The 13,844-nt window shown below is 43.8% G+C and overlaps 1 protein-coding gene across 1 annotated transcript in view; it reads right to left on the reverse strand.

Moving 5' to 3' along the window:
- The window catches only part of TMEM200A (transmembrane protein 200A), a 769,591-nt gene that overhangs the window by 221,056 nt on the left and 534,691 nt on the right, over positions 1-13,844 (reverse strand). The window contains exon 5 of the mRNA XM_078648883.1: positions 13,563-13,683. The gene's annotated coding sequence lies outside the window, so the exon portion shown is untranslated. The remainder of the gene's footprint in view (positions 1-13,562; positions 13,684-13,844) is intronic.

Consider the following 13,844-nt stretch of genomic DNA (forward strand, 5'->3'; position numbering starts at 1 on the left):
CAAGAATTTTTCCGTAGACAAATGTTTAGCAATTTCGAATCGTCAAAACGTTTGACATTAAACCTATTGTTGACAATGAAATGTACCTGTTCCAAGATGACGACCAAGAGTCATGCCGAAGCAGGCAGAAATCTAGTGCCTCATTTATGTTGATTGTTTATTTAAGCGCGTCTGTGTATACGAAATGTATCGTGTGACCAAGACACCACTGAGTGTCGAAACGCGTAACGGTATCATGGATTAAACCTGGTGATTAAAATTTCCCCTCCGAGTGCGCATGGCTTATTCTTTGTGAACTTTGAATATATATATATATCTATATAAATACAGTGACAAAAACAAAGGTTACAGGGATGTCATAGTTAGACTTAGATCTCATTCTTATAAAACCATTCAAATTCAGCAGTTAAAGTTACTTGAGCTAACTAGAACTTTTACCCCCGCAATGAACCACTTCTGACGTCACATATTTCATCACTCATAACATGGCCAGTGTCATCACTGATGACACCTCAAATAACATCACTGATGACATCATGCACAGAACCACTCAAACATTCATTGATACCTCTATATAACCTCACATACACCCACTCCCACTCAACCACTCACAAACTCATTCACGGACTATACATGAACTCGCACACCCACTCACTGATTCATGGAGCCACTCACACATTGCCTCCCTCATACAGCCACTCATGTACCCGCTCACTCACCAATGCAGCTGTTCACACATCCAGCCATACAAACATACAGTTACTAACACACCCACTCATACACCCATACAGCCACTCTTACACTGAGTCAGTTATTCATGCAGCTACTCACACACCTACTCACTCACCCAAACAGTTGCTCACACACCCACTTACTTACTCATACATATACTAATACATGTGCTCACTCACCACTACAGTCACCGACACAAGCACACACTCACCTATACAGCTACTCTCAAATTCACTCAATCACCTATACAGTCACTCACATCCCCCCACACACATCTATACACCACTTATGTACCCACCACGTATGCACTCACTCATCCATATAGCTACTCACACACCCCATCACTCACCTATACAGCCTCTCACATTCCTATGTACTCACCCATAAACCACTAACACACTCACTCACCCATACACACGGTCACTCACTCACTCATACAGCCCCTCACTCAGACACTCACTCACACAACCATTCACAGACCCATAGAGCCACTCAGATGCCTATTCACATTGGAGACACACAGTCACACAGCCACTCACGTAGTTTGTGTTACAAATAGTATTACGCTTTAGTAGTACACAAATTATACTGATTTAAGTTTGGTAATATCTTAGTATATATCTTTAACACTCAAAAATATTTAGAAATCACTTACACTCATTGGATGATGTCATCAATTATGTCATCAGAGATGTCACTGACCATGTCATGAGTGATGTAATATGTGAGGTGCAAGCAGTGCATTGAGGGGGAAGTTATTATAGTTATCTCAGGTAACCGTAAATGGTGAATTTCACTGGTTTTGTACGAGTGAAATCTTAGCCTAACTATAACGCTCTTGTAACCTTTGTTTTTTTCAGTGAATCTCTATTTCGTACCTGTAATGTTTCAAAATGAGTGTGTGTGGGCAAGAGTGCCTCAGTGGGTGTGTGACTGAGTGTGTAAGCGTCTAAATGGATGTGGGACTACGTGTGTGTCTGTGTCTCACTGAGTGTGTAAGTGGGTGCATCTCTGTTTGAGTGAGTCTCTAACTGTTTGAGTAGATGTATAAGTGGGTGCATGAATGTCTCAGTGGGTCAGTGATTGCGTGTTTGAGTGGATTTGACACTTGAAAAAGACCTATGACATGCAAAGTGAAGTTTGCAGTGAGAGAGCACAGACAGGGTCTGCACTAGTAGCTGTCACCCATGTTTGAGGGACTATTTCTGTGCATGGTTGAGAAGGTTGTGTCAGTATTTGCCTATATATCTCAGAGAGTTTAGGAGTACACCTCTATCAGTGCCATGAGATGTTTAAGTAAATGTGCTAGTATGTAACTGCCTGCTATATTACCTCTATGGCTGTCTAGATGCGTATGTAAGTGGCTGCACAAATAAGTCAGTGCCTGTGCTAGGCATCACAGAGCTACGTATGTGTGACTGCAACTACCTTTGAGTCTGCTGCATGTATTAATAGTTTCTGGTAAGTGGCTGAATCTATTCATGCTTCTGTAGCTGTCTCAATATCTAAAACAGAGGTGTTTTTCTGTACATGTATGTCACTTGCTTAAGGGATGGCATACTCTATATAGTACTTGGTATAGGGGCATGCAAGTGCACAAGTAACTTAGGGAACAGATCCCGGGTCCCGGAGTAGCGTGCTGCTTGCTGAAAAAGCACTTCGACGCCCTGTCAGGGGTAGTAAGCGCAATATAAATGTAATTACAATATAATACAATCTCTCATCTTTTAACACAAACCAGCACACTTTATGGCACACCTACTGCATCTTTCACATATGACTTGTTCATACTGAAACATGGATTTAGACTTGACAGACAGCTTTTACATGGCAAATCAAGCTATAAGTGAAAGTGCACACTCAGGACCTGTACTACAAAGCATCATCAATGTTTGAAAGAGTATTTCCCTACATGAATGAGATGGTTGTGTCAGTACTTGCCAACATAGCCGATACATTTTAGGAGTACAGCTGTAGCAGTGCCTAGAGACTTTTAAGTAAATGTGCCGGGTATGTAACTGTCTATTTTTGTATCGAAATGCCTCTCTAAATATATATCTAAGTGGTTATAAACAAACACCTCATGGCCTGTGTTACGGAAAAGGGAGCAATATAGATATGACTACAACTAGGTTTGAATTGACTACATTCACAAGCAGTTTCTGGGTAAATGACTGAATGTATATGTGCTTTGGTAGCTCTCTGACAAAGCAGTGTAACAACTAAAACACCCAGAATTCAAAGAAAATCACTCTTTGAGAACAGCACATCATATATACACATGTAAATATTTCAACATTTTCCAATGCCCTGCTAACTAAAACTTGAACATTTAATCTACAATTTTTACTACCAATTGTACCATGTACTAAGCAGCAAATGTACAACATACTAATTCAAAGCAACAGATTGTGAACAAACTTCCCACACACCTACTCTGTGCAAATCAGACACTGTCATATTCTCATACACTCATAAAGCATATTTACTGTTTTTAAACATACAAAGCCACTCACAAAACCACTCATACAATACCTCTATAGTTCCAATATTTCCGCAAAAATATTTGATACTCTTGTATAACATTCTCACATCACATATAACTTTTGTACTCCAAATTAAATGTCATTCACAATACCTGAAAATTAAATTAAGTTTGTTGATCAAATATTTGTGTGGTCTTAAAAAATAGATACAATACTGTCAGGAAATGTAACAACTAAGCATAAAATAGCCCACCACTCTCACACAAAGCATCCATTAATGGCAGCATTTTCAACTTTGCACCCTCTGATAGCGTGGGAGGCAGCAAATAAAAACATATCTCATTTTTTTATTTCTTCACACCATTTATGGATGGTTAGTATGTGTCAACCCTTTCATGCACTTTTATAAAGAAGCCCAATATGTGTGGTTGTTTTGCACACTTCTGACATTGGGCTACAATTGGGTGATAGTTGTGCTACATTTGGGCTATCTTCTTTCTGATAGCAATCTTGGGAGACATGTTTAAAATGAAGCTCCCTAATCTCATTTACTGCAGTATCCTCAGTAGACAATGCGTTCAGTTGTCCACTTAGATTCCATCAAGATGGCGATCAGATGTGCCACACATTTGGCATAAATTCAGAATGTTGGCACTCTAGTTGCTCATCAGAGCACTATAGTAGACTGCTGATCACTAGTGAGTTAACTGGCAGTCCGCTGCTGGCGTTGAAAGAGCATGATTCAGACTACATGTCAGAATGTAATGAAATAGAAGAGGAAGATATTTGAGAACTCACTTAAAATGTGTCCTCATTTTTCTTTTTACAGCACTAACTATAATTTATATGACAAAATGAAACCTCTCATGTTGTTCCTTTCTAAATTGAATGTTTTAAGATGTAATCAAGATGGCTTCAAGTGTGCCATACTTTTATCATATGTTAAACTGTTAGCACTCTAATTGTTCTCTACAACTCTCTGGGAGGCTGCAGTAAATACACAGGAATCAACTGACAGGTTGCTCCTGTTGGAAGTGCATGATTTACTGTGAATGTGAGACGTCATTCTCATATGGCTGAGAAACATAGTGTGAATTTACAGGAAATGTGCTCTAATTTTAACTTCTGGAGCACCTTCAATAACCTCTGGGAGAAGTTGGCCTGGTATATGATGTCCACTATTCTAGTGGGCACCTTGCACCAGACCAAATGACCATTACTGATGGTAGGTTATAAAGTCAACCTTATAGAAAGCTATACGAGTGGTAGCTGTGGAGTTCAGGCTAAGACTTGGAGACGAGTTAAGCAAGTTGTTTTACCAATTATAATCTCTTGAATGATCAAATGAAAGCACATCACACAAGGTATATATCAAATATATATGTATTTATTCTTAACACAACCCCTCTGGACTCTTTAAGAGGTCAGAGGTAAAAGTACAATACAAGGAACTTAATTAGCATACGATAAGGTGCACAGTATACATTATGCCCTAGGGGCCTCACAAACCATATACTAAAATAGTGGTATAAGAACCACAAGTGAGTTAGAAAGCAGGCCTAGGGCCTGTGGGATCGCTGGGGCTGCCTAGGACCACCAAAGGTTAGGATGTAGGAGGCCCACGTGAGATGCGTGCAGTGTCTAAACACAGCCACGGGTTACCATTGACTTTCTATGGAGAACGAACAAGTTACAAATTTACAAATTAAGGGCACTTCTAGGTGAACTACGATGGAACCCTTTTAGACTAGGACACTTCGAGAGTCAAGACGGACGGGAGCACCGGAGTACTCGTGTTACCTCACCCAGGGAAGCCGGTGCATAGGTTTGTTTTGGTGTGGGGTTTCATTGTCAATTCCAATGGAGAGCTGCGAAGAAGTGCTGCAGGCAACCAGAGGAAAAGTGTCCGGGTAGATCCAAGGGTGGATCAGAGATGTGAAGAACCTGGTAGCAGAGCAGACAGAGTCTGGGTCACTAGCCAGTGACCAGGATGGCTATAGGAAGATGCCAGCCAATTTCAGGTGAGAAGGTGAAGCACGTCTCTCCAGCCCCGAGGACCAGGAGGCATCAACGATGACCAGGAGCAGGATTCAAGCTGTCCCACAAAGGATCTAGCTGAATGTGGTGTTGGAATCCAGATTGGACCTAGCAAGCCTTGGCAAACGCAATCCACACAAGATGTTGAGATGGGCTTAGGTGCAGACCAGCAAGGTCTGACGTACTCCTCCTTTGGAGAGGAGTGGGAGCAAGCCTGGAGCACCCAGGAAAGCTAAAGAAAGTGAAGATTGGTCTTCATGGGAGCTCACTAGCCAATGGACTAGGAACAGCGAGGAAGACGCATCAAGCTGAAATGCACAAAGCGGGCCCAGGGGACACTTGTGGAGTATGGGCCTCTGAGCTTCAGTGCAAAAGGTGCTCGGGGCAGGGGCTTCAAATACCCCAATGCACAACTTCAGGATTCTTCGGAAAGTAGGTGCAGTAGCAAAAATGCAGGATGTCAAGAAATTTCTGTCCCACGTCTCGTGACCGCCACAAGTCTCAGCTTTGTTGGGGGCGCAGGTCAGCATCAAAGACGTCTGGAAGTCTGTGTCCTGTGTCACAGATTCTTCAGAATCTGGCGGGAGCCTGAAAATGCAGACTTTCAAAGATGCTGTTGGTGCCTGTTTGGACAGGGTGGTCACTCCTTGACCATAAGGGAGATTTCTTCCGTCTTCCAATCGATGTGGAGTGTCGAAGGTCCAGGAATTAAGTATCAGAGTTTCGTCCAGGGTAATCTAAAGTCCTAGGGACTGGGGTTCTTTACTTATACCAAGTTTCGGGGTTGGACTAACTCTAAGGTCCCTGCTATGGGTGGACCTCGGGGGGGGGTGGTTACACCCCTTCCCCTTTGTCCAGTTTCGCGCCAGAGCTGGGGCTGAGTGCCCCAGCAACCGGTTTGAACTGGGAAATGCATGGATCACCTTGTGTGCCCCATGCAGTGTCTGAAAAGCATTCACTGAATGCAACCCACCCTGCCCCAATACACTAAAGCCTGTCCGGGGAGGTGCCAGCACCTCTCTGGACAGGAAACCTATTGTCCAGGCCTCCCCTGCCGGAGTTTCATCCAGCAGCAGGAGGGCAGACTCGTGTCCGTGGCAGCAGCATCCATTTTGTGATGCTTGGGCTCTGTTTAACTTTAACCGGGTTTACCAGTAACTATATGTCTTCTCCCTCTAGAAGGGTGGAATGCTACCCCCGCCACCAGAACTGGTGGGGGGTAGTATCCCAAAGTGTTTGACACCTAACACGACACGTTTTGATAAAGCCTAACCAAAGTTAGCATTAACCGCGAGGATTATAATGCACTTAAGAGTATATGGTATGGTCATAGAACAGCTATAATGAGATGGTTCTGAAAGCTGCAGAGGGGCTCAGCTCATGCTAGGGCACGCTCTCACACAAAACCAAGCACTCTGCCTCCAGGATTGTTAAGGCCTGCCATAGGAGTGACTTATAGGTAACTATGTGTCTATATATAAGGTAGATAAAGATATACTATATCTAAGTAAGGGGTGATTACACCACCTTACCCAGGCTGTAAGTACAGACCTGAGGTGTCAGTTTGGAAGGCTAACCGGGGGTTGCGGAATACATGCTGCAGCCCCTGGTAGGCCTAGAGTGCACCTATGTCCTGGGTACCTAAGGTCCCATATACAGGGGCTCACAAGGGTGACTCAGTAACCTATCTGGTATGTATCTGAAGTACATGGTATCAATTTAGAGAGAGTACAGCTAGGCTGTGGGCCTGATTAGCAGGGCAACAGCCATACTAAGGTAAAAAAAAACAGTGAAACACAGCAAAAAGAGCGGGTAACCATAGGAAGCGGACCCTACTCTCATATCCACCCCCCCCCCCCAACCCAGGGACATTAATCCAACCTTGACCAGTTGAGTCTTCATGTTCTAAGTGGAAATACTGAAGAGTCCTTCTGCATTGGCATGGTTACTCCCAGGTCAATGTTCCACTGTATAGTCCATCCCCTGTAGGGAAATGGACCACCTGTGCAGTTTGGGATTTTCACCCTTCATCTGTTTTAGCCACAAGAGGAGCTTATGGTCTGTATGAACTGTGAAGTGAGTACCAACCAATATGGCCTCAGCTTCTTCAGGGCCCAAACCACAGCAAAGGCCTCCCTCTCAACAGCTGACCAACGTTTCTCTCTAGGGGTCAGCCTTCTGCTAATAAAAGCTACTGGCTGGACCTGACCTTCTTCATTCAATTGTGATCGCACAGCCCATACCCCCAACTCAGAAGCATCTTTTTGAACAATGAATTATTTGGAGTAGTTAGGACTTTGCAGAATTGGTGCAGTGCACATGGCCTGCTTCAGGTCATCAAATGCCTTTTGACAGCTGACTGTCCACTGACATTTTTTTGGCATTCTTGTAGAAGTTAAGTCGTTCAGGGGGTCACAATGGAACCATACCCCTTGGCAAATCTCCCATAGGCCCAAGAAAGCTCTGACCTGAGTCTGGGTGGTTGGAGCAACCCAGTCCACTATGATCTGGATTTTGCTCCGCAATGGTTGAACCTGGCCTCCACCTAAAAGGTGGCCAAGGTACACAACTAAGTGCCCTATCTGGCACTTAGTAGCCTTGATAGTTAGGCCTGCTTTTTGCAGGACCTCCAAAACATTTTTCAGGTGGATCAGGTGATCTTCCCAGGTGGAACTAAAGACAGTAATATCATCCAGATAAGCTGCACAGTAGTCATCCAGGCCTGTGAGGACTTTGTTCACCAACCTTTGAAATGTGGCAGGTGCAGTTTTCAGACCAAAGGGCATCACCACAAACTGATAATACCCACTAGGAGTTGAAAATGCTGTATTTGGCTTAGCATCATCAGCTAGCCTGATTTGCCAGTAGCCAGCTGTCAGATCAAATGTGCTCAGAAATTTGGCAGAGGCCAACTTATCTATGAGCTCATCTGCTCTGGGTATTGGATGGGCATCTGTCTTAGTGACAGCATTGAGACTTCTGTAGTTTACACAAAACCTCGTCTCTCTCTTACCACCCTGGGTCTGAGGTTTTGGCACAAAGACTACTGGACTGGCCCAAGGGCTCTCTGAAGGTTCAATAACTCCCAATTCCAACATTATTTGGACTTCTGTCCTGAAACAGTCCCTGACATGATCAGGTTGCCTGTAAATATTATTTTTAACAGACAGACTGTCCCCAGTGTCCACTTCATGAGTGAACCACGTAGTCTGACTTGGAGTCAGTGAAAACATATGTCTATATTGCCACAGAACCTGTCTGCAGTCACTTTGCTGCTGGTCAGTGAGGCTGCCTGCCAAGGCTATACCATCAACTGACCCATCATGAAGGTTCTGAGAGAGCAGGTCTGGGAGAGGGTCACTCTCTTCCTCCTGTCCTTCATCAGTAGCCATGAGCAAGCCCCTGTCTGCCCTGTCAACATATGGTTTCAGTCTGTTGACATGAAGCACCCTATGGGGGCTCCTGGGAGTTCCAAGATTTACCAAATAGGTAACCTCTCCCTTTTGCTCAACAATAGTGTGGGGTCCACTCCACTTGTCTTGGGAGCTGCTGGGGCCACAGGCTCCAACACCCACAATTTCTGTCCTGGCTGGTAAACAGTCACTACATCCTTTTGGTCATGCCAGGCTTTCTGTAATTCCTGACTGGCTCCAGGTTTTTGGTTGCCTTTTTCATGTACTTAGCCATCCGGGAGCGTAGACCAAGTACAAAGTCTACAGTGTCATGTTTAGGGGGTTTGAGAGGCAACTCCCATCCCTACTTCACTAGACACAAGGGGCCTCTGACAGGGTGCCCCACCAGAAGTTCAAATGGGCTGTAGCCAACCCCCTTCTGAGGAACCTCCCAGTATGCAAACAAAAGGCAGGGTAGCAGGATATCCTATCTCCGCCTGAGCTTTTCTGGGAGACCCTTAATCATACCCTTTAAGGTCTTGTTGAATCTTTCAACCAAACCATTGCACTGTGGGTGATAGGGTGTGATGAACTTATAGTTCACTCCGCACTCCTTCCACATTACAATTAAGTAACTAGACATAAAGGTTGCACCTCTGTCTGATACAACCTCCTTAGGGAAACCCACTCTTGAGAAAACTCCTAAGAGGGCTCTTGCCACAACAGGTGCTGTAGTGGTCCTAGTGGGTATAGCTTCTGGATATCTGGTTGCATGATCCACTACCACCAGGATAAACAAGTGCCCAGAGACTGTCTGAGGATCCACTGGTCCAACAATATCAATCCCCACTCTTTCAAAGGGAACCCCCACCACAGGTAGTGGTATAAGGGGGACCTTTGTAGTGCCAGCTGCTTTGCAACTGGCTTGGCAGGTTACACAGGAGCGACAAAACTTCTTTGTGTCTTCTGACATGTGGGGCCAGTGAAAGTGAGGGACAGGCCTGTTCCAAGTTTTGTTCTGGCCAAGATGTCCTGCAAGAGGAATATCTAAGGTACCATATACAGGGGCTCACAAGGGTTACCCAGTAACCAATCTGGTATGTACCTAAAGTACCTAAAGTACATGGTATCAATTGAGAGAGAGCACAGCTAGGCTGTGGGCCTGTAGTAGGGCCACAGCCATACTAAAGTCAAAAAAACTGTGAAACACAGCAAAAAGTGGAGGTAACCATAGGAAGCAGACCCTACTCTCCTACAACCTCTATGGGAAACTCATGAGGAAACTGTTTTCTCCCAAACATGACTGATGAACTTCCTGCAGTATGTAAATGTATTGGACTTGTAAAGGGCACGGCTGCCCGTAAGCGTCCCGGCGCTTGCTTAGGGAACCCGTCCTGGTATTCCCCTGTGAGAAACCCCGGGCAGGGTGTCCACAAGGTGAAAGCCAGGCATCCCACCGCGAGGGGCCGTAGTGGAGATTAAGCAAGCTATTGCCCAGAGTCGCAGAGTGTGACCCCGTGAGTTGAGTAGGCACCAGAGCGAGAATTGTCGAGTCCGTGGAATTTTGAGCCCGAGACCCGCCGAGGCGGGGAATCGAACCCTGGTCCACGGTCAATCTCAGCTTCTGGGTCTGCCGCCTCTAACCACTGAGCCACGCTTCTCCAGTATGCTTTTTCACAGGGTAAACCCACATCACAATTCCTAAAATTAGTATGATACTATTTTTATTTGTAGGGGTGCATTATAATTAGGGCTCCCGGTTTTATGATATTTATTTTTGGAGCATTTCCGTCTGTATTTATCCATTTTTTTTGTGCTAAATTTATCATATATATTTTAGGTTTTGTGAAAAAGTGAATCTGAAATGAGTATATTTCCACATTTATTTGTCTTATAGATATGCACTCATGCCTGAAGGACTGACCGTGTTCAGTGATATAAACACACTCAGATGATAAAATATGCACAAACTTGATACTAAAATGTGCATGTTTTCTTATACGAGCATATATATTGCTATTTAAGGCTCTTGACTAAAATTCTTTTATTGTTTTAACTCTCTTACTTTTAGATCGACAGAGCTGCTGGCCTGGTAGTCATGACTGACAGCATTTAGAATCGCTCAAAAAATAACCCAATTTCCGATTTTATACACATTTTAAAATAAATACAGACAGGAAAATAAATGGTTTTCTGTCTGTATTTATCTGTAAAAATCAGTAAAAACAGAAAACAGGGAGCCCTAATTATAATCAGAAATGTATAACGCATCCACATATAGAGGTCCATTAGGATGGCGGACGGACAAAGTCCGTCCGCCATCCTGTCGGGGGCCGGTACCGTCCGCCACAAGGGCGGAGGAACCGTGCCCCCAATTAGGATGCATCCGCCACAGTGGCGGGTGCATCCCGCATTTTTGTACATTGCGGCGGACGATGCTTGAAGCACCGGCCGCCGAAATGCAAAAAATGCACGTTGTACATTTCAATGCACAACATGACAGGCAGCGCGCGGTGCCTGTCATGGTGTACATTGAAATGCTGGGGGGTACCATAGGTACCCCCCATGTGCACCCCCCACCCCCCCTTCACCCTGGGGGCCCGCAACGGGCCCCCAAAGCAAAGACCATATGCCTTTCCGCGGCAATGCATGCCTCACCCGCCATCCTAATATGGCTGGCGGTGTCTGATAGACACCGGCACAATATCAGGCCTTTTCCGCCGCGGACGCAAGCCGACCGTGGCGGAAAAGCGCCGGACGGTCTTCCCCTCTGCCACGGCCCCCCCCCGCCATTGTAATATGGCGGGGGGAAGAAAGGTGGCGGACGGGCAGGGATGGCTGACAGGTCGCCACCGCCTGCATGGCGGTGGCGATCCGTCCGCCATCCTAAAGGACCCCATAATCTTTTGTAGTGTTAACCTAAGTGTTAGGATATTGTAATGTAATAACATAAATGTGACGTGTAAGGCCAATATGTAGAAATACGTGAAGAATTAATGTGGAAAATCACATGTAACCAGCAGAAAATGTTAAATGAAACTCTTGTGTTGTGCAACTGACAACTGTGTATTATTAAATATGTTTATTAATCATGTTTTATTATATGTAGATAGGAATGATAACTGAATGTGTCTTAAATCCTATACAATTTTGTCAACCTCATGTTCCATTTCTCTTATGTTAGCTGAATCATGTGGGCCTGAAATGCATTTTCCCTGAAAGCTATCGCATAAGAATTAATAGTTTGAATTTGCATGTTGGATTCTGCTCTTTCTCACCCTTGTTTTGCAGATGGAAGAAACACCCTTGTTAGTTAGAATAATCCCTTTGTTTTAGAAGTTAGGCAAGAAGAGAAGAGGATACATTGGGAGTTAATGTTGATAAGGGGAACTGTTGTATTTTCTGACAGAGAAGGCCTGGGAATCAAGGTCATCTTGTTACTGTTCTGGAGCATCGCCATCCTGTGGAAAGCTACCTATGAGAATGTGGCCTGATTGGATGACATGACACGAAAGGAATCCTGGGAAGACACCTGTGATATTAGAACATTGCAAGTAGGGAGAGATCTCCACTTCTACTCTGCCTTTGGAGAGAGATCATCTTAGAGCGAGCTCTGTCTACCTGACCCATTGAAGTGGAGAGACTCCTAAGGAAGACTCCGCAGGCCGACATCTTAAACTATCTTGCCCTGAAGACTGCTTAGGTAGGAATGTCACGTTAGTGCTAGTGTAGGGACAAATAAATGCTTTATTTTCATCAACCCTTTATGCAGGGGAACTTGGAGTTATGTTTTCGGATTTTCTGCATCCTATTTCTTGAATTAATTGTCTTGTGCAGGTTGTACCACCTCAACCTTATTCACAGATTTGGCTCTATGTTGTCCCAATGTATTTCTTCACCCTCCTCTTGAGGTGTCGGTGTGTTCAGTTATTTTTGGCTTTGTAATAAATCAACTAACCTTACTCAGTAGTCTGTGGTTACTATGAGTCTAGGGAAACTGTGATTGAATTGATTGACATTGTTAATGATTTCTCTTGCCTCCAAATTTTCATGCTGAGAAAACGTACTATCGGCTTGAGGTTCTAGACCAGATGTAGAACATACTGGGCCAGGCGCCATCAGTACCATCAACAAATGATTTCTCCTTTTTGTGATAATCAAAATCTGCCATTAAATAGAATGTATTTCAACCGGGTGCTATCATGTATATTGGTCCCCAGATGGCTGCCAGCCCTTTCTGGTTGAAGTGCTGACAATCAATCAGATCTCACAATGAGATCTGTGCTTAGGCTTCACCCAGATATCCTCATTTGCTTTCCCCTAAAATTATCAACAACTGCTGACCGGAATTACACCAAATAAATTAAAGCAGGAACTGAAAACTGAAATCTACCTTCCCGCCAAGTTTTGTGTAATTCCGTCCAGCGTTTCGGGCTGTAGTCGTGTTCAATGCTCCTATGGAAATTAACATGTGATATTGTATTTTTTTCGACCCCTGCTTGACGGATCACCTGAAACTTGCCAAGCACAACAAGACTCCCTATGGCACTTATTTTGGACAATTTCATTAAGATTCATCAAACGACCCCAAAGATATAGGCAAGTAAAACAATGTTTTTTTCATTGAAACATGGTTCTAACTGTACCTACCTACTAGCAACCGCCAGCAGGTTATAAAACAAATATTAAATAAATAAATATATATACACACACACACACATATACAGTAAAAGAATAATCAGCATGAGGAAATTAATTAAAATAGGACTCACCCTCCCACCCAAAAAGTCTGCCCACAACAAAAATCTGAAAATTTGTAAACAATGTGCATGTTTGGTGAGTACACAAGAAGAATCATATTTAAGAGGTGTCTACATCTGCAGCCCACAAAAGAATGTTGAGTGTAACTTCTTACCTTCTTCCTTGCCAGCAGCATTGAAATCTTTACAATTGCTTCCCACGAATGCATGCAGGTGGATTGGGAGCAAATTTGGATGGTGACAATTTTGTATCTGTAATAACTTGGTTGATATAACCTGAAAGTGTACAAAATGGGTGATGAGTAAATGTGAGGACAAAATCTATTAGGAATTAAAAGAACATTACTTTTAATTTTTATTATAATAAGATGGTAATGTTTAAATCTGCTGAAAATATGTTAACTGTTTTTCTAGTGGTGCTCTACCATATCCCCAAC

This window comes from Lissotriton helveticus, chromosome 6 (genome assembly GCF_964261635.1).
Source record: "Lissotriton helveticus chromosome 6, aLisHel1.1, whole genome shotgun sequence".
NCBI classification, from domain to species: Eukaryota; Metazoa; Chordata; class Amphibia; order Caudata; family Salamandridae; genus Lissotriton; species Lissotriton helveticus.